At 50.3% G+C, this 21,384-nt stretch overlaps 1 pseudogene across 1 annotated transcript; it reads right to left on the bottom strand.

The window, feature by feature from the left end:
* Positions 1–7,548: 7,548 nt before the first annotated feature.
* On the bottom strand, positions 7,549–9,499 carry LOC311597835 (beta-1,4-galactosyltransferase 7-like; annotated as a pseudogene). The gene has a single exon. The product of its transcript is annotated as a beta-1,4-galactosyltransferase 7-like (transcript).
* Between the last annotated feature and the right edge of the window lie 11,885 nt (positions 9,500–21,384).

The following is a 21,384-nucleotide window of genomic DNA, read 5'->3' as shown; positions in this document are numbered from 1 at the left end:
ATCTGAAATCACTCTGCCATGGGCAGGAACAGCCATAGAATATGACGTCTCGCTCCATTGGGCTTCTCTTAGCACCACGAGCAAGGAAGTGAACAAATACAGCTCACACGAGCTTAGCAACCCACACAACACTGTGCTGCCCCCAAGAACTCGATTCACAGTCTCAGAAGAGGGCCAGTGATGGCTCTAGGGCTTGCTGTCCTATCACCTGCATAGGGTAAAATGGCCTGGTGAAGAACCCTACGTATCATCCTCTGGGATGCAGCATATGAACTCAGCCTTGGAACACAGGGATGGATGTAGAGGTAACACTCTTAACCACCACCAAGTGCTGGGGCTCACACCCGGGGCCTTGCACATGCTCGCAAGTTCTCTACTGCTGGCCACGCGTATGACCCATTCCCTTCTCTATTAAATCAATTCACAGCATGCTTTTTCTTTACATTTACTTACTTATTATGGGGGTGGGGTGGGGTGGGGGGTAGAGGAATGTTAAATTCACAACATGGCTGCTCTGATAAGAGGTCACATCCAAAGACCTTCTAGGTCTGTGTGATCCAGCTGGAATATAAATATGCCTTTAATCCAGGAGACAAAGGCAAACAGATCTGAGTTCAAGGCCAGCCTGGTATAGAGCAAGTATCAGGTAAAGAAAAACATAGGCCCAGGAGTGTTGGTGGTACACGGCTTTAATCCCAAACAAAGGTAAAGCTAGTTTGTAGAAGGAAGCACCCATGTTTGAAAGTGATGTCTAATTGGGTGGCAGAAAAGATGATGAATCAGAGAACATTTGACAGAATAGGATTCAACCCACTCTCATGGGAAGAGAGAGCAAAGGGAAGCTACTTAAGACACAGTTTTTCAGAGAGAGCAGGCAGTTTTACTAGGACAGTAAGAGAGAGATGGGTTACAAAGAACTCAGAATGAGCCAGAAAACGAGAGCAGATTGCTGAGTTAGTTTCAGCCCAAGCAGAGCAATTCCAGGTGGAGGGAGAAGCCAGATTAAGTCAATCAGCTGGGAAAAAAAAGTTTGAGCCAGAACAGCTAAATTGAAGCAGCCAGCCCAGAGCTCAGAAAGAACAAATAAGGATGAGCTTATTAAGCAGTAAGTCTCAGAAGCTGAAAACATTCTAGGCCTAGGTTAGATTCTACGAAGCCTAGAAGCTTCCAGGACTAGGCCTGGGTAGCCGAAGAAGGCAGTTAGATTCCCAGATAACAACTGAGCCAGGAGAATTAGTTACTTTACTGGGTGGGGGGCGGGGGTGGTCATTAATCAGAAGACAACCCACAAGAACTGGTTCTCTCCCTCTGCCACGAGGGCCCCAGAGATAAAATTCGGGTTATCCACTTGGCTGTGAGCACATTTACCCACTGAGCTATTTTGCCAGCTCCCCCTCCCCAATTTTCTTCAAAAAGTATTGTTTCCCAATTCAACATCTTCTGGTTTAGAGGGTTTGATCAAAGCTTCAAAGTGAGGATGCTCAGCAGGTGTGATGGACAGAATTTAGCTTGCCAGCTGGCCACTATGAGCCATCTGTGTTGCTGGGTGAACAGGCCCGCGGGAGGAGATGCTGCCGTTCTGTAGAATGACTGATTTGAGGCTTGAACTGTCCAATTCGGTAGCCAGAGGCCACCTGTGGCTCTTTTATTTTAAAAGTAATTAAAATTAGGTCAAGTTACAAGTCACCATAGCCTCATCTCAAGCAGTCAGTCACCCACATATGCTGTCTCCTGGCTGCCAGATCAAGCAGGGTGAACTCGGGCAGAAAACACTATAGGACGGCGCTGATTGCACTTTTAGAAGGTAATGAGGAAGTCACAACAGAGGCCTGTGTCCTGCCAGCTGGCCCCATCTTGATTGGGCCATCTTGATTGATTAGGACCTGAACATCGGTATGCAACGGCCAGCAGGGAAAGAAACAAAGATACAGCAAGGAGGGGATGTCGTGGTCCCTGCTCTGGCTATCTGAGGACCAAAGCTGGTGAGTAAACAGGGACTCCATCTCAGCCAAAACAGCTGAATTCTGTCTGTGTATTCTCCCCTACTGGGCTACAGCCATGTTTACATATTTTTTGGGTTTTTCTTTTCCGATACAGAGTTTCTCTGTGTAGCCGTGACTGTCCTGGACTCACTTTGTAGACCAGGCTGGCCTTGAACTCACAGCGATCCGCCTGCCTCTGCCACCCAAGTGCTGGGATTAAAGGCGTGTGCCACCACAGCCAGGCATATTTACATATTTTTAACAGGTGTTTCTAGTTCTTCTCTTTATTCTACTTGGTATGTGTTGTTGGACAGTATCGAGCCCTTGGGAGAGGCCTAGAGCAGGTGAGGAAAGAGGTGAGGCCGTTTTCTCTTGGTAGACCACAGCTGCTCTCCCGGCCCCCAGCATGGCAGCAAGCTGACCCGAGGGAGGCACAGGGGGCAGTTTGGCTGCTCTGTTCTCAGCCACCTTCTGGCATTGGAGTAAATGGAGTTGGTGCTGCTGATCACTGACAGAGCCGCTGGCTGGAAAGGAAGCAAAAACACTGCAAACGACCAGACCATGTGATGATTTGCAGAGGGCGTGCCTGTCTTTCTAGAAATTTCCAGAGAGTCAACAGGAAAGCTGAAAACATTAAAGAGTTGACTGGGGTGGCCAGACACCAACCGGCTTCCCTGTTTGCTGGTTTACTTTGAACGAAAAAAATGTAACCCTGTTATCAGTGCATGAGAGCCAAGCAGAGCTTGAAGCCAGACCTTTCTGCCTTGGAAGTGGTGGGGGGGGGGTGTGGGGCTGACATGGGGGGACTGAGAACAGACAGATTCTTTACCTCTGGAAGAGGCTGTCATCACTGTGAGCCTTGCCAGCTCTCTGGCTATATAGTGAGGAGTGTGAAATCTCCTCCACAGGAGGCCCAAGCAGCAGGACACATCTGGAGAGACAGGGTTCTCTCATGGGATACGAATCATCAACAGACACAAGATTTATAGGCTTATACAATTTGGAAACCTTCCTCAATGAAAGTCTTAAAAATGTATCAATGTAAAATCAGATACAAACACTTCTAAGGAGGAAAGAAATCCAGATGACTAACGAGTAGGAGTTGCTGACACATTGTGACTAAAAAAGTTACAAGTAGACGCTAACACTTATAATTTCGCAAGCAGCATGCTTAGATTCACGCCTGGTCAGATGATCAGACCTGGTGCTCTATCACTGAGACACATCCCAAGCCTTGGTTTTTGGAGACACAGTCTCCCTCTATGGCTGAGGTTGGCCTTGAACTAATGAACTTCCCGTCTCAGCCTCCTAGTACTGGAACTACAGGCATGCATCACTACCAGCTCACAACACTTTCAGGATGATAATACCACCCCTCTCATTTCTTGCTATGCACTTTTGGTCATCTCGTTATATGACACAACCTTTTATACTGACAGTTCCTGTAGAGAAACTATAGAAAGGTAATCCAAGATATCCCCTGTTATGGCTGGATTATCCACTGCCTATTTTATAAATGATGGCTTAGTAAAAACTCTTTTGAGTTTATGACTAATTGGTAAAGCCTTAAATAATTATTCTTGGATTGTTGTCAAATTGGGGTGACTCCTCATCAAGTTTCTTGTATAAATGAACTATAAGACTTGAGGGTGTTTCAAGTTTTTTGTTTGCAAAGGATCAATCTTAAATACCCTAAATTTATGGCACTCATTAACCAGGGCAATTCCGACGCATTCTTAAATTGTTCCTACATTGCTGTGAGCTGCATAATTGTGCAATAAAATCCCTCTTATGTTACACGCACTGTACTTACTGACGGGTGCATGTGGGAGTCTCACCACTAGGGCACTTCTTTCTCTGAGCTGTGCTGGTGGCAATTTTGCCTGTGCTTTCATCTGGAACTGCCAGACCTCATCAGGACAAGACGCACCGGTGACCCTAAGAAATGGCTCCATGCACTGAGATGCATAGAGCATCCAACCTCACACACACAGAAGCCCTTGCCGTTTGTAGGAGGGCTCCAATGCTCTAGCCCCACAGACACTGGGACACTGATGGACTTCCACGTGCACGAAACCAATTACAAAGAACCGAAATGTAGGATGCGCATATGACTGTCTAGACTGCATTGCTACATAGATAGTTGACAGGAGAGAGCTCCTGTTCTGAGAGGTCATTCATGAGGCCCAGAGAGTCCTGTGGAAGAATTTTCTGCAGACTAGCTTTTGGCTCTGCGACTTCTTTCGAGCCTATTTTCCCCTCCGCAACTGATAGTACTGGGCATTGGCACAGTCATAGCTTACTGTGGCTTCCGGCCTGGACCATCGTATTGTGCTATGGTGGATACTGGTGAACTGGATGTATGTGGAACAATTCCCAAACCAGGATGGCCAGGATTATTTAACTGTACAGTGGCTATGGGGATGGCCCAGTGGGTGAGGCGCTTGCTATAGAAGTTTGAGGACCTGAGTTCAAATCCCAAGAGCCCACATAAAGTTGTGTGCAGCATCCCCGTATTCCTACAGTAAGGTGGGACAAGGAGGTAGGAGAATCCCTGGAAGCTCATTGGCCAGCTAGCCGGGTGTACACAGTGGTGGTAAACAACAACAACAACAACAACAACAAGACCCTGTCTCAAACAAGGCACCTGCGGTAGTCTTCTGGCCTCTTCATGTACACAGTATGGCCCTCACAGACTTGTGTGCTTGTTGGAGTAGGTGCGGTCTTGCAGGAGATAGTGTGTCACTGTGGGGGTGGGGCTTTTGAGGTCTTAGAAGCTCAAGCCAGTTCACGTCCTGCTGCCTGTGGGTCAGGATGTAGCACTCTCAGCTCCTTCTCCAGCACCGTGTCTGCCTGCACGCCGCCATGCTTCTCACCATGATGACAATGGACTAAACCTCTGAACTGTAAGCCAGCCCTAATTAAAGGCTTACCTTTATGAGAGTTACCATGGTCGGGGTGTCTCTTCACTGAAGGAGAGATAAGCCTGTTTTTTAGGATCCCAAGTGTGGGATTGGAATGGTCTTGTGAGAGAACAGGTGAGGTTAATCCACTAGAAGACCGGCCACCTTGTGTGGGAGCTTGATTGTTGCCAGCTGAAAAGATTCCGTGAACAGACTCTGGGAGGAGATATATAAATGAGCCCAGAACTGGAGGCGGAGCTTTTTGGAGACTTAGGATAGTTTTGGCTGTTCATCGCTGCACTTCGAGATGCTCCTAGAGAGAATCGCTCGAGGGAAGGTTTCAGGGCTCTGGCTCCTGCTGAGGTTCTGGGTTCTGGTTACTCTAGGTTCTAGGAGAAGAAATCCTGCAGATTGCGCCACGAGAAGTGTTCCTCGGAACTGATATCCTTACAGTTTTGTTATTGTGTCCATTAATCCTCATTTCCTATGTTTTGGTTAGTCGGGTTATAAGTAACGTACGCTCCATCACTAAGTTGTTAATAAAATATATTGGTTAAGAAAATTGAGCATACACTTCACAGCAACAGAACCCCTAACTAAGGCACACATACACACAGTCAGTCACAAATGTATTTGTGTGTGCAAACACACATGTCATATACACTCAGGAATACTTTAACATGGAAGTAACTGTAAATGACACAACACGTCCCTTTAAATCATCTGCAGGGTAAGCTTACCCTTTCCTAGACTGCAAAATACCCATGGCCATTCAGTGAGGGTGGGGTAGGGCGTAGAACTCGGAGCGGAGGAGACAGCGGCCTTAACTCACCAGGCTTGAAACCATTTAGGTCTGTGAGCTTTACAGATTCGTCATGCACGGTGAGGACTCCTGCAAGCACACTGAAGGCCTTTGTGTCCAAGTCTAACTAACAGCACAGCCTTCCCCTCTGGCCGAGGAGAGCAAGGTTGGGGAGCTGGAGAGATTGGGAGGTGGTCTCCCACAGTTTCACCCAAATACCCTCCCGCTCACTGCACCGTCAGATGGATGCTATCATTCCGGAAGCCCCCATAGAAAAAAGGCCTAAGCCCAGGGAGGAAAGACCCTTGGCAGAGTCACACAGTGACAAGTGACAGAGCACAGTCCCCCCCCCCCCCCCCCGCGCTATGCCTGTCTGGAGCTCAGTCCCCCTCCCCAGAGCAGTACAGCCCCATGTGCCCCCATGGTCAACCTGACAGTGGTAGAGACGGCTTTCCATCTCTGCCTGGCAGAGGTGCTAGGCCTTACCATCAATCACCCTGACTGCCTACACCCACAGGACAATTGACAGGGCTCTTGTCAACACGAGTTTAGCTATGTGCTAGCCCTGCATGGGGTCAGCACCATTTGCCATGGAAAACTGCCTGGCACGGAGATAGCAGGGACCTCCGAGTACCAACTGCCCAACTCTTTGCTGTACAGACAGGAAACTAAAGCCCAGAGAACAGAGCATGAGCCCCACAGCAAGCTGGGAGCCCCCCTGACCAGATAGGCACCTAGGTCTCACGTCCTTTCTCCCCTTCTTGGGCATTTCCAGGCTGCTCTCTCATGCCTAAAGGTCCCCCCATTGTAAACTAGGATTTTGCCCTTGGCTTTTAAGTAACCCATCTTGCCATAGCCCAGCCAAGTGAGCCAATTACAGTCTTGCTGACCCGAGTCCTCTTCTGGGAGATTGTCCCAATCATGGTCCTGTTGACAGGGGAGTGATTTATACCCATGGCCCCAAGGCTGGAGTCCGTGGCAAGCCTGAGCAACAGCAGAGAAGCCCAGACCTGTCAGGGCAGCGGAGTCTGCTGGCAGAGGGCCAGATGCACAGCTAGAACCCAGGGGAGCCACTGTCCTTCCATCCCATGAGCCCTAAAAGATGCCAAACTCTGGATATTTTTTTTTTTCCGAGACAAGGTTCTCTGTGTAGCCTTGGCTATCCTGGACTCACTTTGTAGACCAGGCTGGCCTCGAACTCACAGCGATCCACCTGCCTCTGCCTCTCGAGCGTTGGGATTAAAGGCGTGCACCACCACACCCAGCTCTCTGGATAGTTTCTAACTCATCTTTTCATTGATCTGGTTCTTCATTCAGTTTTTGTGCTTTGCAACTTAGATACTGTGGAGTAATTTTTAGAACCATTCATATGGTTCACATATCAAAACAAAAAGTCCCCCCACACCTGCCCCGCGCCCATCCCTGATTCCCCGGCAGATAACCACTTGCATTCATTCCTTGTGTATTTTTTCCAGCATTATTTGATGCAGATATAAATAAACACATATCTTTTTTAGGGGGAGGGCTCTAGCATTTATATACCTTCTGAAAAAAATCCCAGAATTCCGAATGTCACAAAATCCCAGAAACCATCTGCAGCTGGCAAAACCACACCTTTGTTTCCAGTCAGCTGCTACGAAGCAAGCCTCACATCCCCACACCCGGGGTTAAAGTGAAAAACGTCTTCTCACATTTCTGTGTTTTTTTAAAGAAACCAAAACTTGCCAGGCACTCGGGAGGCAGAGACAGGAGGATCTCAGTGAGTCTGAAGCCAGCCTGGTCTACAGAGTGAGTCCAGGACAGCCAGGGCTCTGTTACTCAGAGAAACCTTGTCTCCTGAATTCTCACTACACACCCAGTCAGGTCCCGTGCTTCTGCTTCTTCAGTTCTTTCCTTCTGCTTCTTCCCTGGTAAAGCAGGATGGGCGCCGTGCCAGAGACAGAGTCCAGACAGACAGACCCAGAAGCCGAGGGGGCTGCCCATGAGGCCAGGGGAGTGCAGGAGCTGGTGCCTTTGGCTTTTCTTTCCATCTACACCTGCCAGCATGTCCCAGCCCAGATCCAGTTCCTTGCCAGTGTACCACTGAGAGCATCATCTTCTGCAGCGTCCCCCTCTTATCAGCCAAAGGTGGATAAACCAGTGGCCCACGAAACGTTTTGTTTGGCCTGCCATAGCTTTTTAAAGTTTTCCGTTAGTTGCTACCACTTAAAAATCAGGAAATTCTGCTTAAGAATCTAGCATTCTACTTTCTTTTGAAAAGTGAGATCTGGTGACACAAGGCCCCTGTTCTTCCGTGGTGACAACCAGCTACACCTAGTGTCAGCCGCTCCTTTGCGTGGAGCGCATGGCCTGCCTTCTGATGTTCTAAGCTTCCTAGCAGCAACTGCCATCATACTGGCCATGTGACTTCCGACTATATCTTTGTGAGGCTGATCTTCCGGAGGAGCAGGCTGTCCTAGCCCATCTTTCCATTGTCTCAGGCCTCAGCACGGGTGGGCAGGCAGAGCCGGGTGAGCAGGAAGGCAGGGTGGAGCAGGTCAGTCAGGAGCCATGCCTCCAGCCTCTCTCTGACAAATGTTTCCAGAAGTATCACAGGAACTAACTACCGTGTGGGTCTTGCACCTGGCTCTGGGGGGCCAGGATGCTGAAGATACAGACCGGCTGTTGATTCCTTCAGGCCAGTCTGCATCCTATGACCTGGGCCTAAGGCCTGAGGGATCCTGAGCCTGAGCAGCATTGAGCTCTGGAAGCACAGGCTTCCTTACAGTCTAGCACTCAGCCAAATATGCATTATGGGGTGGCTGTCTTGTCACAGTCCAGCATGATACTGAGAACGGTGCAGGGGGACCCTCCTACAGACAGCACCGTGCGGGAATCCACCCGGTACTTCACAGTGTTTATAGACCTCCTTCCCGGTCCACCTAGTATTGTTCCTGTTTTTGAGATGCAATGCGTATCTGGTCCCTCTTCCGCCAGGCTGGGTCATGCAAGGGGCGGAAAAGCTGGAGGCCAGCTCCTTTGATGCGCCGGTAGAATTCCTCATCCTCTCCGCCCCAGCCCCAGAAGCGGTTGGACATCCCGTTGCACAGCTAGTAGTGCTGCTTAGAGAGCAGCAGGCTGGCACCCAGGTAGGTCTTGTAGAGAGGGTGGAGTTCTGGGGAAGCCACACGGAAGGGGCCAGCCTCGGGGAAGCCATAGTCCAGCCAGCTCCTCGCTGAGAGGGAGCAGGTCCATATCGTGCATGGTGATGTAGTCTGTGCTATTGCTGCTCTCCAGGAAGCCCGCATTGATGAGTGCTGCCCGATTGAACCTGAAATGATCCATCTGGTTGAGCACATAGATGTGGTGCTGGCTCTTCTTCCTGCTTAGGAAGCGGTGCGTGTGGGGCACAAAGACCAGCAGCTCCTCAAAGCGTTCCCGGAAGCGCACCAGCACTGCCAAGCGGTGAGGCCTCCATGACTCATCTTTTTCCCAGCGCTCAGGGGCTGGCTCTGGGGGTGGGAGGCAAGCCCAGGGAGGATCCGAGGTCTCTTGCCCTTGCCCTCTGGTCACCTGGGCCATATCTGCAGAGCAGCTGGGCTGCAGCTAGAGTACAGAGGAGACCAACAGGAGAAAGGCGATGAAGAGGCGGAAGATGGAGCATTTCCGGCGGAGGCCTCCAGGAAGCAACCTGGCCCTGCTATCCTCCCAGGGAAGCTGGGCCATTTTCATCGGGGAGGACAACACTGTGGGTAGACACAACTAGACATGGGGCTCCGGCTCCCAGACCCAACGCCCCGGGCGGCCCGGCCTACTCGGCGCCGGCTCCCAAATAAACACATATCTTTACTCTTCCTTATCTTTTAGTGTGTACGGGTGTTTTGCCTACGTGAATGTAGTGCCTGTGGAGGCCGGAGAGGGCACTGCATCTTCTGGAACTAGTTAGCTGCCATGGAGATGCTAAGATCCCAGCCCAGGTCCTTGGGAAGAACAGCCAGTGCTTCTAACCTCTGAGCTTTCTCTCCAGTCCTTTTTGCCCAACAGGAACATACATACATACATACATACATACATACATACATACACACACACACACACACACACACACACACACACACACATCTGTAATCCTTGCAAAGGAAGTGATGTGGTGATTGCTAAGCCACTTTCCAAACTGGAGATCTTTCCAGATCGTGACACGAGGCATTGTTAAATTCCACTTCAATCATGATGTTCTGGCCTGTCTATCATTGAGATTCCAAAGGCCAAAGAGCCAGAGTTTGTTAGGAAATCTCAGTTTGTCCTCGATCCCGGAAGTCTTCATTTCTGCTGAACGACAGTGCTCAGAGGTGACAAGTCTAGTCGGCCGTGAGCGCAACCAGGGTCGCCTGGGGCTGAGCGGAAAAAGAGGAGTGACCATGACCCTGTGTACAGATAGGGCAAAAGCCAGGCTCCGACTCGTGATCTGGGTACCCTGGGGGCAGAGGCAGGGTGACAAGCTGGGGGCCAGCTCGCACTGCAGCAAGCTATGAGGCTTTCCTGCCCCTTGGACTTAAAGCCTTGGAGAAAGGGGCAGGCCTGCTTTGGATAAACCCCAAGTGTATGTGTGGAGGTCTGTTTCTTGAGAACCCTGTTGTCAAAATCCATCAGTGCCTTGGAAGCTAGTACAGGGGGTTGGGGGTGGGGGGGTTGTGGGTGATGGTGATCAGGAACCGTGAGGCTGGGTCACCTGGTGCAAAACGGAAGAGCAACTACCTCAGGTACCTGTTTTCTGTGCAGAGTGCTAGGCATTAAACCCAGGGCCTTCCAAATGAGGCAAGCACTCTACCACTGAACTACAGCGCCAGTCCAGGTGGCTCTGTGCCATCCGCAGGAACACAGAGAGACATGTGCCCCAGCGTCTGCATGAGCCAGAGCCATGGACCTGGGCTTGGATGCGGCAGGGGAAGAGCCCGCCATCCTCGCCCTCCAGGGCATGCTGGTCTCTAGCCAGGCCTCCCAGGAAGCCTGTTTGGTAATGGGCTTCTTAACTCTGCAGGCCACGTAGCTTGGTTTGTTTGTCTGAGCAGCTGTTGTTACCTGCTTAGTTGGTAGCTATGACAACCTGGGCTTTCAAAATCTCCTTTGTTCCTCAGGGGCTGGGCCCCTTCTGCCAAGGATGGTCCATACCCACGGCCAGAGGGATCTTGGCAGGACCAGAGGCCTGGACGCTGAGCTGGCAGCTTCTGTCTCTTTCTATGTTCTCTTGGCCAGGAAGGTGTGTCCTGCCCCCTCGAGCCTCTCTGAGAGCCAAGGTGGTCGCTATGGATGGAGACGTAGGGAGGGAGGGTGGGGATTTGCGTGGTAACACCCACCATAGGCCTGTATATTTCAGTGCTTGGTCCCCAGTAGGTGGGACTGTTTGGAAAGGATTAGGAACTGTGTCCTCTTTGGAGGAAGTGTGTCACTGAGGGTGGGCTTTGAAGTCTCAAAAGTCAATATCCTACCCTACCCCACCCCTTTCTCACCCTGCCTTCTGATGTAAGCTCCCAGCTAATGCTTTGGTGCCTGCCTGCTTGACTGCCTGCCTGCCTGCTCCCCATGACTGTGGTCATAGACTTGTACTAGCCCTCTGCAACCATGAGTCACGAATAGACTCTTTCTTCTATAAGTTGCTTTGATCATGATTTCTTATCATACTTACAATAGAGCAGTAACTGTAACATAATCTCCTGGCTCCTGAGCTCTTCTCATGCCTCTCGTACCTCCCCATTGACCAGGGGACCCAAGGAGGATTCCACACTGGCTGCTAGGGCCTCCCTGAGCCTATATCTCCCCATGGCTGTTAGGGCCTCCCTGAGCCTATGTCTCCCCATGGCTGCTAGGGCCTCCCTGAGCCTATGTCTCCCCATGGCTGCTAGGGCCTCCCTGAGCCTATGCCTCCCCGTGGCTGCTAGGGCCTCCCTGAGCCTATGTCTCCCCGTGGCTGCTAGGGCCTCCCTGAGCCTATGTCTCCCCGTGGCTGCTAGGGCCTCCCTGAGCCTATGTCTCCCCGTGGCTGCTAGGGCCTCCCTGAGCCTATGCCTCCCCGTGGCTGCTAGGGCCTCCCTGAGCCTATGTCTCCCCGTGGCTGCTAGGGCCTCCCTGAGCCTATGCCTCCCCGTGGCTGCTAGGGCCTCCCTGAGCCTATGCCTCCCATGGCTGCTAGGGCCTCCCTGAGCCTATGTCTCCCCGTGGCTGCTAGGGCCTCCCTGAGCCTATGTCTCCCCGTGGCTGCTAGGGCCTCCCTGAGCCTATGTCTCCCCGTGGCTGCTAGGGCCTCCCTGAGCCTATGTCTCCCCGTGGCTGCTAGGGCCTCCCTGAGCCTATGCCTCCCCGTGGCTGCTAGGGCCTCCCTGAGACTATGTCTCCCATGGCTGCTAGGGCCTCCCTGAGCCTATGCCTCCCCATTACAGTTTCTCTACCTTTCTCTTGGGTATTGTGTAGAGGAACGTTAATTCACAACATGGCTGCTCTGGCAAGAGGTCACATCCAAAGACTTTCTAGGTCTATGTGATCCCAAGAGATCACATCCAAAGATCTAGGTCTGTGTGATTGGCTGGAATACAAACACGCCTTTAACCCAGGAGACAGAGACAAGCAGATCCGAGTTCAAGGCCAGCCTGGTATAGAGCAAGTATCAGGTAAAGAAAAGCTTAGGTCCAGGTGTAGTGGTATATGCCTTTAATCCCAAACAAAGGTAAAGTTAGTTTGTAGAAGGAAACACCCCATGTTTGAAAGTGACAGAAAAGGTGATGAATCAGAGAAAGGTTTGACAGAATAGGATGCACCCAACTCCCAGAAGAGAGAGAGGAAAGGGAAGCTACATAAGATAGTTTTACAGAGAGAGAGGAGGCAGTTTTTACCAGGATAGTAATAGAGAGATGGGTTGCAGAGAGAGAACTTAAGTGAAGACAGAATGAGCCAGAAAATGAGAAGAAGCCAGAAGATTTAGAGCAGATAGCTGAGTTAGTTTGAAGCTTAATAGAGCAATTTTGGGGCAAGAGAGAGGCCAGATTAAGTAAGTCAGCTGTTAAGAGAGCTCGAGCCAGAACAGCTGAGTTGAACCAGCTAGCACAGAGCTCAGAAAGAACAAGAAAGGGTGAGTTTATTAAGTAGTGATTCTCAGAGGCTGAAAACATTCTCAGAGGCTTGGGGTAGTTTGTACGAAGGCTGGAAGCTTCCAGGACTAGGCCTAGGATAGCAGGAGGAGGCAGTTAGATTCCCAGACAGCAATTGAGCCAGGAGAATAAAATTGCTTTTACAGTATCACTTTCTTTTGCATACAGCTTTTGTGAGCAAAGGAGCCCTCTTTTCTCTGAGAAGCTGTATTCCTGATTTCTAACATCTCCCCAGCCCTGTGCTGCTGGCCATCTCCTCTAAAAGGAACTCCTCTCTCTAACCCACACCCTATTTTTATCTTAGGCACATTGGCCAGGCTGTGGGGCCATTAGTCAGAGCTAGGACACTTTCTTCGAGAGGGAATCACTTAGGGAAGGTGTTTCTGTGAAGATGGTGCCCAGTGTGTCTCCACACTGGGGAGGGGTGGTCATTTTGTGAGGATATATACGCTGTCTCCCATCAGATGAAGACAGGGCTCTAGCCCCTTTTCCATTTGCTCAGTCAACACTTCCCTCCACCTACTGTGGCTGGCACAGGGACACACAGACGAGCATGGTGTCGTCGCTGGCCTCAGGATGGCTCAGCGTGCTATGTAACAGGTGAGGATCAAGGATTTGCTTTCAGGACGCAGGGTGTCATGCACAGGAGGTAAGTGCTCTACCACTGAGCTACAGCCCCAGCTCTCCACCGCCTATATCCCTTGTGGGAGTTTATCATTAACTCTAAGGATGTTTAAAGCTTGTCACTGTGTGTGAGCACATCTGGGTGGTGGGTACACTCACTTGTGTGTGCATGTGTTGGGGCCAGAGACAAGAATTTAGACACCTTCCTCTATTGTGCTCAACCTTATTTTCTGGCGTGCCTTTAATCCCAGCGCTCAGGAGGTAGAGGCAGGTGGATCGCTGTGAGTTTGAGGCCAGTCTGGTCTACAAAGTAAGTCCAGGATAGCCAAAGCTACATAGAGAAACCCTATCTTGAAAAACAAACAAACTGTTGCTCTGACCTTACAATTGTATTTGTGGAGCTGCTCTACAGAATTGGCTCAGGGAGAGACCACCGCTGAAGCTCCATTGCTGGAGGAGATGACAAGTATGTCCACCTCTCCTCCTAAGTTCAGTAACAGAGTTCCAACTCCACCAAAATTCTCTCTGGGGGACCAGTGAGTTTATTAAGCTTATTTACAGAGCATTGGGTGGCCTTAAGTCAGCCACCACGGAAGCATGGGTGGTGACTTCCCCATGGCTGCATAGATGGAGGCCTCTTCCTCCAGCCTTTCGCTGCCCCCACACTCTAGCCTGTGCTGGAGACTGCTAGCCACCCGTAGTGAGGGCGGAACTGCTTAGAAATGGTTAGGAGGAGTGTTTGGTTGTTTGTTTGTTTGTTTGTTTGTTTGTTTTGGGGGGAGGGACGGGGAGATGAGTGGGATTGAGATGCATAACGTGAAATTACAAAGAATCGATAAAAAGTTTTTTTAAAAGTAAGCTGTGCACTTACAGTTTGTATACTTTTCTGAATGTATGTTTTAATTTCATAAAAACATTTCTGATATAAAGACTTCTCGAACTTAGGCACCCTGCGAATTGTAGGTCATGGGTGACTCCTAATCAGTGGGGCTGAGAACGTTTATATATTTAGTTCTCTTTAATGAAATGGCTCTGTGTGGAATGGGTGTGTCATTCTTGTCACTGTAACCCCTTTTCTTTTGGGGACACTAGAGGTTAAACCCAGTATCTCCGAGTGAGCTGCATCTATACCCACTGTTTTCTTCTTCTTCTTCTTCTTCTTCTTCTTCTTCTTCTTCTTCTTCTTCTTCTTCTTCTTTTTTACTTTGAGATAGATTCTTGCTTAACTGCCCAGACTGGCATGGAATTTTTTATCTGAACTCTGACCCCCCTACACACACAGTGGGTAGTTGGAATTATCTATAAGAAAGCAGAACATGGCTCACACCTTTCTCCTTCTCTTCCTCCTTCTCCTTCTCCTCTTCCTCCTCCTCCTCCTCCTCTTCCTCCTCCTCCTCCTCCTCCTCCTCCTCCTCCTCCTCCTCCTCCTCCTCCTTCTTCTTCTTCTTCTTCTTCTAATACGTTGTATGCCTGGGCATGCATGTGGCTGCTGGCTAGTTTTATGTAAACTTGGCACAAGCCATAATCATCTGGAAAGAGGGGGACCTCAATTGACAAATAGCCACCATGAGATTGGTCTATGGACCAGCTTGTGGTGCAGCTTTTTGACTTACGATTAATGTGAGTAGACCCAGCTCACTGTTGGCAGTGCTGCCCCTGGGCTGGAGGTCCTGGATGCTGTAAGGAAGCAGGCTGAGCAAACCGTGAGGAACAAGCCAGGCAGCAGCAACTCTTCCATGGCCTCTGCATCAGCTCTTGCTTCAGGTTCCTGCCCTGAATCCCCACAGTGATAGCGTGTGACCTGAGGGTGGAGAGGAATTTCCTCTCCAAGCTGCTTATGGTCATGTTGTTTTATAACAGCAATAGGAAACTAAGACTGTGTGTGTGTGTGTGTGTGTGTGTGTGTGTGTGTGTGTGTGTGTGTGTCTGTGTGTGTGTCTGTGTGTGTGTGTATGCACGCACGCATGCATGCACACATGTGCAAACACACATAGAAGCCTGGGACATTTACCTTAATCACCCTCAACATTAATTTTTGAGATAGAGACTCTCACTTGACCTGAAACTCACCAGTTGAGCTAGGCTGGCTAGCTAGCACGTCTCCTGTCCCTGGAGGCCCAGCTCTGGCCTCACAGACACTTGCTGCCACTCCTGGCTTTCCCCCCACGGGTTTTGGGGTGGACTTTTGCTCTTCACGCTTGCACACCAAGTGCTTCACCCACTGAGCAATCTCCTTAGTCACCACCATCGCCATTCTGGAGACAACATTTGCACATGATATTACTCACTTTGCAGATGAGGAAATCGAGGCCCAGGGAACGTAATATGACTTAGCTAAAGTCCCAACACGCTTTGCTGAGGAGCCAGAACCCAGAGGCAAGACTCGGCAGGCTGACTGTGGCCTCATGTTCTTTGCCACCTCACTGACTCATCCTGTCAGCTGCTGCCTCTCTGTTCCACTTGCTTCTCAGTTCCTGGAAAAGTGTTTCTCCAGCCGCACAAGTAGTTCCACAACTCGAGCACATCTGCGCCATGTTTAATGACACAAAAGACACTAACAGCTCCTATTGTGTTTTGGCACTTGCCAATAATGGACAAAAATTTCGAGAACTTGGGATATTGCACTAGGAAAAAAGCTGAACAAAGAGCCTTCTGTTTAGCCCAGGAGGAGCAGAGCAGTGATGGACGGCACAATACACATTTCCACTGCCAAGAAATAAGTGAAATGATTTTCTGCATCTTAAACCCAAATCCATTAAGGCTTTTTAATTGGCAGAGAATAATACATTATGCAAATGGAAGATATTACCCATTTCCTAACACCTCTTCATGTCTTTTTTTCCCCCTTCTAAATTGGTAGTTTCTCAGTTAACTATGCATAAAAACTGGGAACAATCAGTGTATTCTCAGCAGTCATTTTCAGGGACTATCCCAAGTTTTTAACAACAGTGATCACTGATTGGAGCTTCTTCTGGGCTCTACATGTTCTGTAATGAATATATGCCCCTACTTAAATCAGGGAAAATGTAGAAGTTGAGAGTACAAAACTTTTCTCTGCCTGGACTTGGGACTTGGGAAATAACCTGCCCCAAACACTATACCATCACCACCCCCCCTACCTCAGAAAGAAACTCCAGCTAATGGACTGAGAACTGCCTGAAGCCAGCACAGTCCTCCACTGAGCCCCAGGGTGGATGCTGCTGTGTAATGGACAGCAATTGGCCACCAGGTATGCCCAGTGTGGGACTAGGGAGAGCCACGAAGGCATAGAACAAACTCATAAAACATTGCGTGGTGGCGAAAGCCTTTAATTCCAGCAGTTGGGAGGCAGAGGCAGGCAGATCTCTGAGGCCAGGACTACACAGAGAAACCCTGTCTTCAAAACAAAACAACAACAACAACAACAACAAAACATTGCCTGTTAAAAACGTTTGAGAATGGATTGTCTAGTTCTCAGAATGAAGTTTGCAATGTTGTATCGCAATGTCAGAAGGGGCCCCAAGGTTCTTAAAGACAGCTCGGCTGGTTGAGCACCTAGCTTCTAAGCTTGGGGACCTGAGTTCCATTCCGGAACTCACACGGTGGAAAGAGAGAACTGACTCCAGCAGGTTCCACACCACCCCCCTCACTATGTTTAAAAAAGACTGGGAGAAAGTGTTAGTTATTTAGTTTTTTAAGTGTAGACTTTTTTTTTTTTAACTTCTACTTTTTGTAATTTTCCAGTGTCAAGCATCACATCAGTCAGATTCTTGATTATAAATAAACAACAAGACTCCGGCTTCCTTGGAAGGAGGGTTTATGGTAAGGACACTAGGTGGCCTCAGCCAAGGTCTGATCACAGCATCAAGTTGATCAAGTGACTGTTAGGAGTGGACCCCACCTGCAGCAGGATCTCCTAAGCCCACCCTGCCGTAATAAACATCTGCCCTTGTGTCTTTTTGTCACTCAAGGTCAGCAGGGTCACCTGACTCAACAACTTCTTCGAGCTCTGGCAGTAGTGATTCTGGTGCTTTCACCTGGGCTTCCCCAAGCACACAGTGAGGGTCTGGGGATAGGGAGGATGTTCCCCAAGGGGCAGCTCCAAAGGTATAGCATACACGTATGCTGTATACACACAGTATACATACAGTATACACATAGCCTGTGTGCAACGCAGACTCCACAGCTGCACTAATGAGATCGATGACTATTACAAGAAAGTATCAATTTTTATAATGGGGACTTTCTCCTTTGGGGACAGGAATTTTATCTCACGCACTGGGGACTCAAGGTGAGGGTTTTCCAGGGGGGCAACGTACAAGTCAAGAGTCAACAAGAGAAAAGCTGGGTGGTAATGGCGCATGCCTTTAATCCCAGCACTCGGGAGGCAGAGGCAGGTAGATCACTGTGAGTTCAAGGCCAGCCTGGTCTACAAAGTTAGTCCAGGACAGCCAAGGCTACACAGAGACACCCTGTCTCAGAAAAAAAAAAAACAAAAACAAAAGAAACAAACAAACAGAGTCAACAAGAGAAGCGACAGATACCCACTCTCCGTTCTCCCAAGTTGGGCCTGGGGGTGCAGACTGCGGGGAAGTGAGAAGCTCCATTTGAGAAAGCAGGGTGCAGAGCCAAGTTGCCCCCTCCCGCTTTCCCTCTTCTGTATCCCATAGCCTCAGCCGGCTCACTATTCCCGATTGCAATTAAATCAATGATTACACAATTAAGGTGGGCTCTCTGCTCTCGACTGGAAGCTGCGTGTGCCTGGAAGCAGGCGTGGCCCAGGCCGAACCACCGCATGGCCTTGTAGGCCCAACACCAGCCTCAGCAGCATGTGAAGAGCAACACAGTGGCCAGTCAGCTGCCCTGACAGGAAATGATAGGAAGGAAGTTGTGTGTGGCCGTGCCAGCTCTGGCGAGTCACAGCTACATCCAGAGCACTGTGGGGAAGGTGGGCTGAGGAAGCCAAGTCACAAGCCTGGATTTTAGGACAGGGGGCGTGAGAAAGAGAGGGGCCAAAGAAGCAACAGCGGAGCTAAGAAATGATGTGTTTACAGAAGCGAAGAGTGGAGAGAGAGAGCTTCAAACACGGAGCGGTCAACGGAGCACGGTGCTGCCAGGTCTTGTAAGACGATGAAGGCTGCTGAATACAAAGCGTCTGTACCAGGACGTTAATAAGCAACTCTGCGGCACATCCTCACTGTCACCGCAACCAGCGCCAACACCACGCCTTCCCTAACAGAACACAGAGAGGCCTCCATGCTGCCTGAGAGGGTAGCATTGTGAACTTGGCCTCTGCGGTGAGTGGGGTGTGTGCTCGCCACCAGGTCGTGTCCTCCTTAAGACATCTGTTGCTGGCACAGGGTACCCAGCCCCGGGCAACTGACACAGGAAAGCAAGTGGATTTTCTCTGTGTTTCTTTCTTTCTTTCTTTCTTTCTTTTTTTTTTTTTTGAAACAGCATCGCACTGTGGAGCCCTGGCTGGCCTGGAGCTTGCTATGTAGACCATGCTGGCCTTGAACTCACAAAAATCCACGTGTTTCTGCCTCAATAGAGCTGTTCCATCACCATACTTAGTGAAAGCAGTTTGTTTTGACTCAGTTCTGGAAGCTGGAGACTCCGGGGTGAGGTCGTGTCACACAGTAGCTTCCTCTATTTCAGTAGCTCTTAACCTTCCTAATGCTGCAGCCCCTTTCTATACACAGCTCCTCGTGCTCTGGTGACCCCCCCAATCATAAAATTAATTTTGTTGCTACTTCATAACTAATTTTGCTACTATTATGAATGCAATGTGAACATCTGGTAAGCATATGGTCTCAGGTGACCCCTATGAAAGCATCATTCAACCCCGGGAAGGGGTCGAGACCCACAGGTTGAGAACCGCTGATCTATTATGTGAGGCTCTTTCAGCTCACAGCAGGAGACAGATGGACAAGTGAGCCCCGTCAGCAGCAAAGCGTGCCAGGCGGCCTCTCTCTGAGACAAAAACTCACTTCAAGGAGACACAGCTGGTCCTGGTGGCACAGTCCTGTGCGAAGGCTGAGTCAAGAGGACTTTGAGTTCAAGATCTGCCTGAGTAACTTAGACCCTGACTCAAAACTCAGTAAGGGTTGGGGTGGCAGAATTCAGCATATGGGAAGTGGTGACCATCACACATTCAAAAGAAACGCCTTGTAATGACCCACTCACGTCTTACTGGCCCCAACCACCCAGCACTTCCACGGTGGCAATCTAATTTGGGAAGAGCTTTGGTAAAGATGAACCCATGGCAAATCGCTGCCTCTTGGGAGGGTAATACATCCCTGGTAACTCCGGCAAGGGCACTTTCTGTGGCACTAAGGCGCAATGGCACAGTGTGGTGGGTAAAGAGTATGCTGAACCTTGGGCGTCAACGCCAGAGCCAGAGTCCAGCCACTTGCTACAGAGTGGTCTTGCTGTGCCCACACACTCTGGGTGCTGTTATATTTGTACACTTGGTATCTGAACAGTCTCACGTGACCTCACACGCAGCCAAGTCAGAAACACTACGTGCGTGCGTGCTTGCGTGCATACGTACGCGCGCGCGCAGGATGAGTCTTTCAAGAGCTTTGGGGGAGAGACAGCGGGAAGGGCAGAGAGGGAGGCTGAGTGGGAGAATCAGTGTTAAGTGAAATGTTTGTTTCTAAAGTGGGAGACACTGCTATGTTTACCGGCTGAGAACAGGGCTTTGCAAACCAGCAGTGTACCAGAATCACACATGGTGCTTCTAAGCCGTAAGGGATTCTCTGATACCCACCCTTGCAGAGTCTAAGTAAGTGTTTCTGCATGGCCCAGGTGATGCTCCTGAGGTAGAGGGGAAGAAGACATAAGGAAGCATACAGGATGGAGGTACAGGTGCGGGATGGAGATACGGGTGCGGGATGGAGGTACAGGTGCGGGATGGAGATACGGGTGCGGGATGGAGGTACAGGTGCGGGGTGGAGGTACGGGTGCGGGATGGAGGTACAGGTGTGGGATGGAGATACGGGTGCGGGATGGAGGTACGGGTGCGGGATGGAGATACGGGTGCGGGATGGAGGTACAGGTGCGGGGTGGAGGAACAGGTGCGGGATGGAGGTACGGGTGCGGGGTGGAGGTACAGGTGCGGGATGGAGATACGGGTGCGGGATGGAGGTACAGGTGCGGGATGGAGATACGGGTGCGGGATGGAGGTACAGGTGCGGGGTGGAGGTACGGGTGCGGGATGGAGGTACAGGTGTGGGACGGAGATACGGGTGCGGGATGGAGGTACAGGTGTGGGATGGAGATACGGGTGCGGGATGGAGGTACAGGTGCGGGGTGGAGGTACGGGTGCGGGGTGGAGGTACAGGTGCGGGATGGAGGTACGGGTGCGGGATGGAGGTACGGGTGCGGGGTGGAGGTACAGGTGCGGGATGGAGGTACGGGTGTGGGATGGAGGTACAGGTGCGGGGTGGAGGAACAGGTGCGGGGTGGAGGTACAGGTGCGGGGTGGAGGTACAGGTGCGGGAATGAGAATAGATGGGCCCCTCCTTGGAAAAATAGGAGGGGGTGTGATGAGGACAAGAAAATTCAACAGAGTGGTTTGCAAGGAGAAATAGGAAGAGGAAAGCAGAGAGATTTTGGTTTTTGGATGGTTGGGACATCAAGGACATAGACTTTCAAAATACTGGAGAGCCATGATTTTTCTTTAAAAATTTTTTAACTTGGACATACGTGGGGCAGCAAAAATGGTAGTTTAAAATTTTCAGTCAAATGACATCACTGGCATGCCCTGAGATTGGAGCTTCTTCTCTTAGTGCACAGCTTGGACCTGGGCTCATGCCTTTAATCCCGGCAGAGGGTGCTGAAGAGGTGGCTCAGGCCTGGGAGCACTGGCTGCTCTCCCAGAGGATCTGGGTTCGATTCTCAGCACCCACATAGCAGCTCACAACTGTCGGTAATTCCAGTCCCAGGGGGTCTGGTGCCCTCACACAGACATA

Source organism: Acomys minous (genome assembly GCF_964271855.1).
Source record: "Acomys minous genome assembly, chromosome: 5".
NCBI classification, from domain to species: Eukaryota; Metazoa; Chordata; class Mammalia; order Rodentia; family Muridae; genus Acomys; species Acomys minous.
Note: the sequence above shows the minus strand (reverse complement) of the source record. Positions and strands in the feature narration are given on the sequence as shown.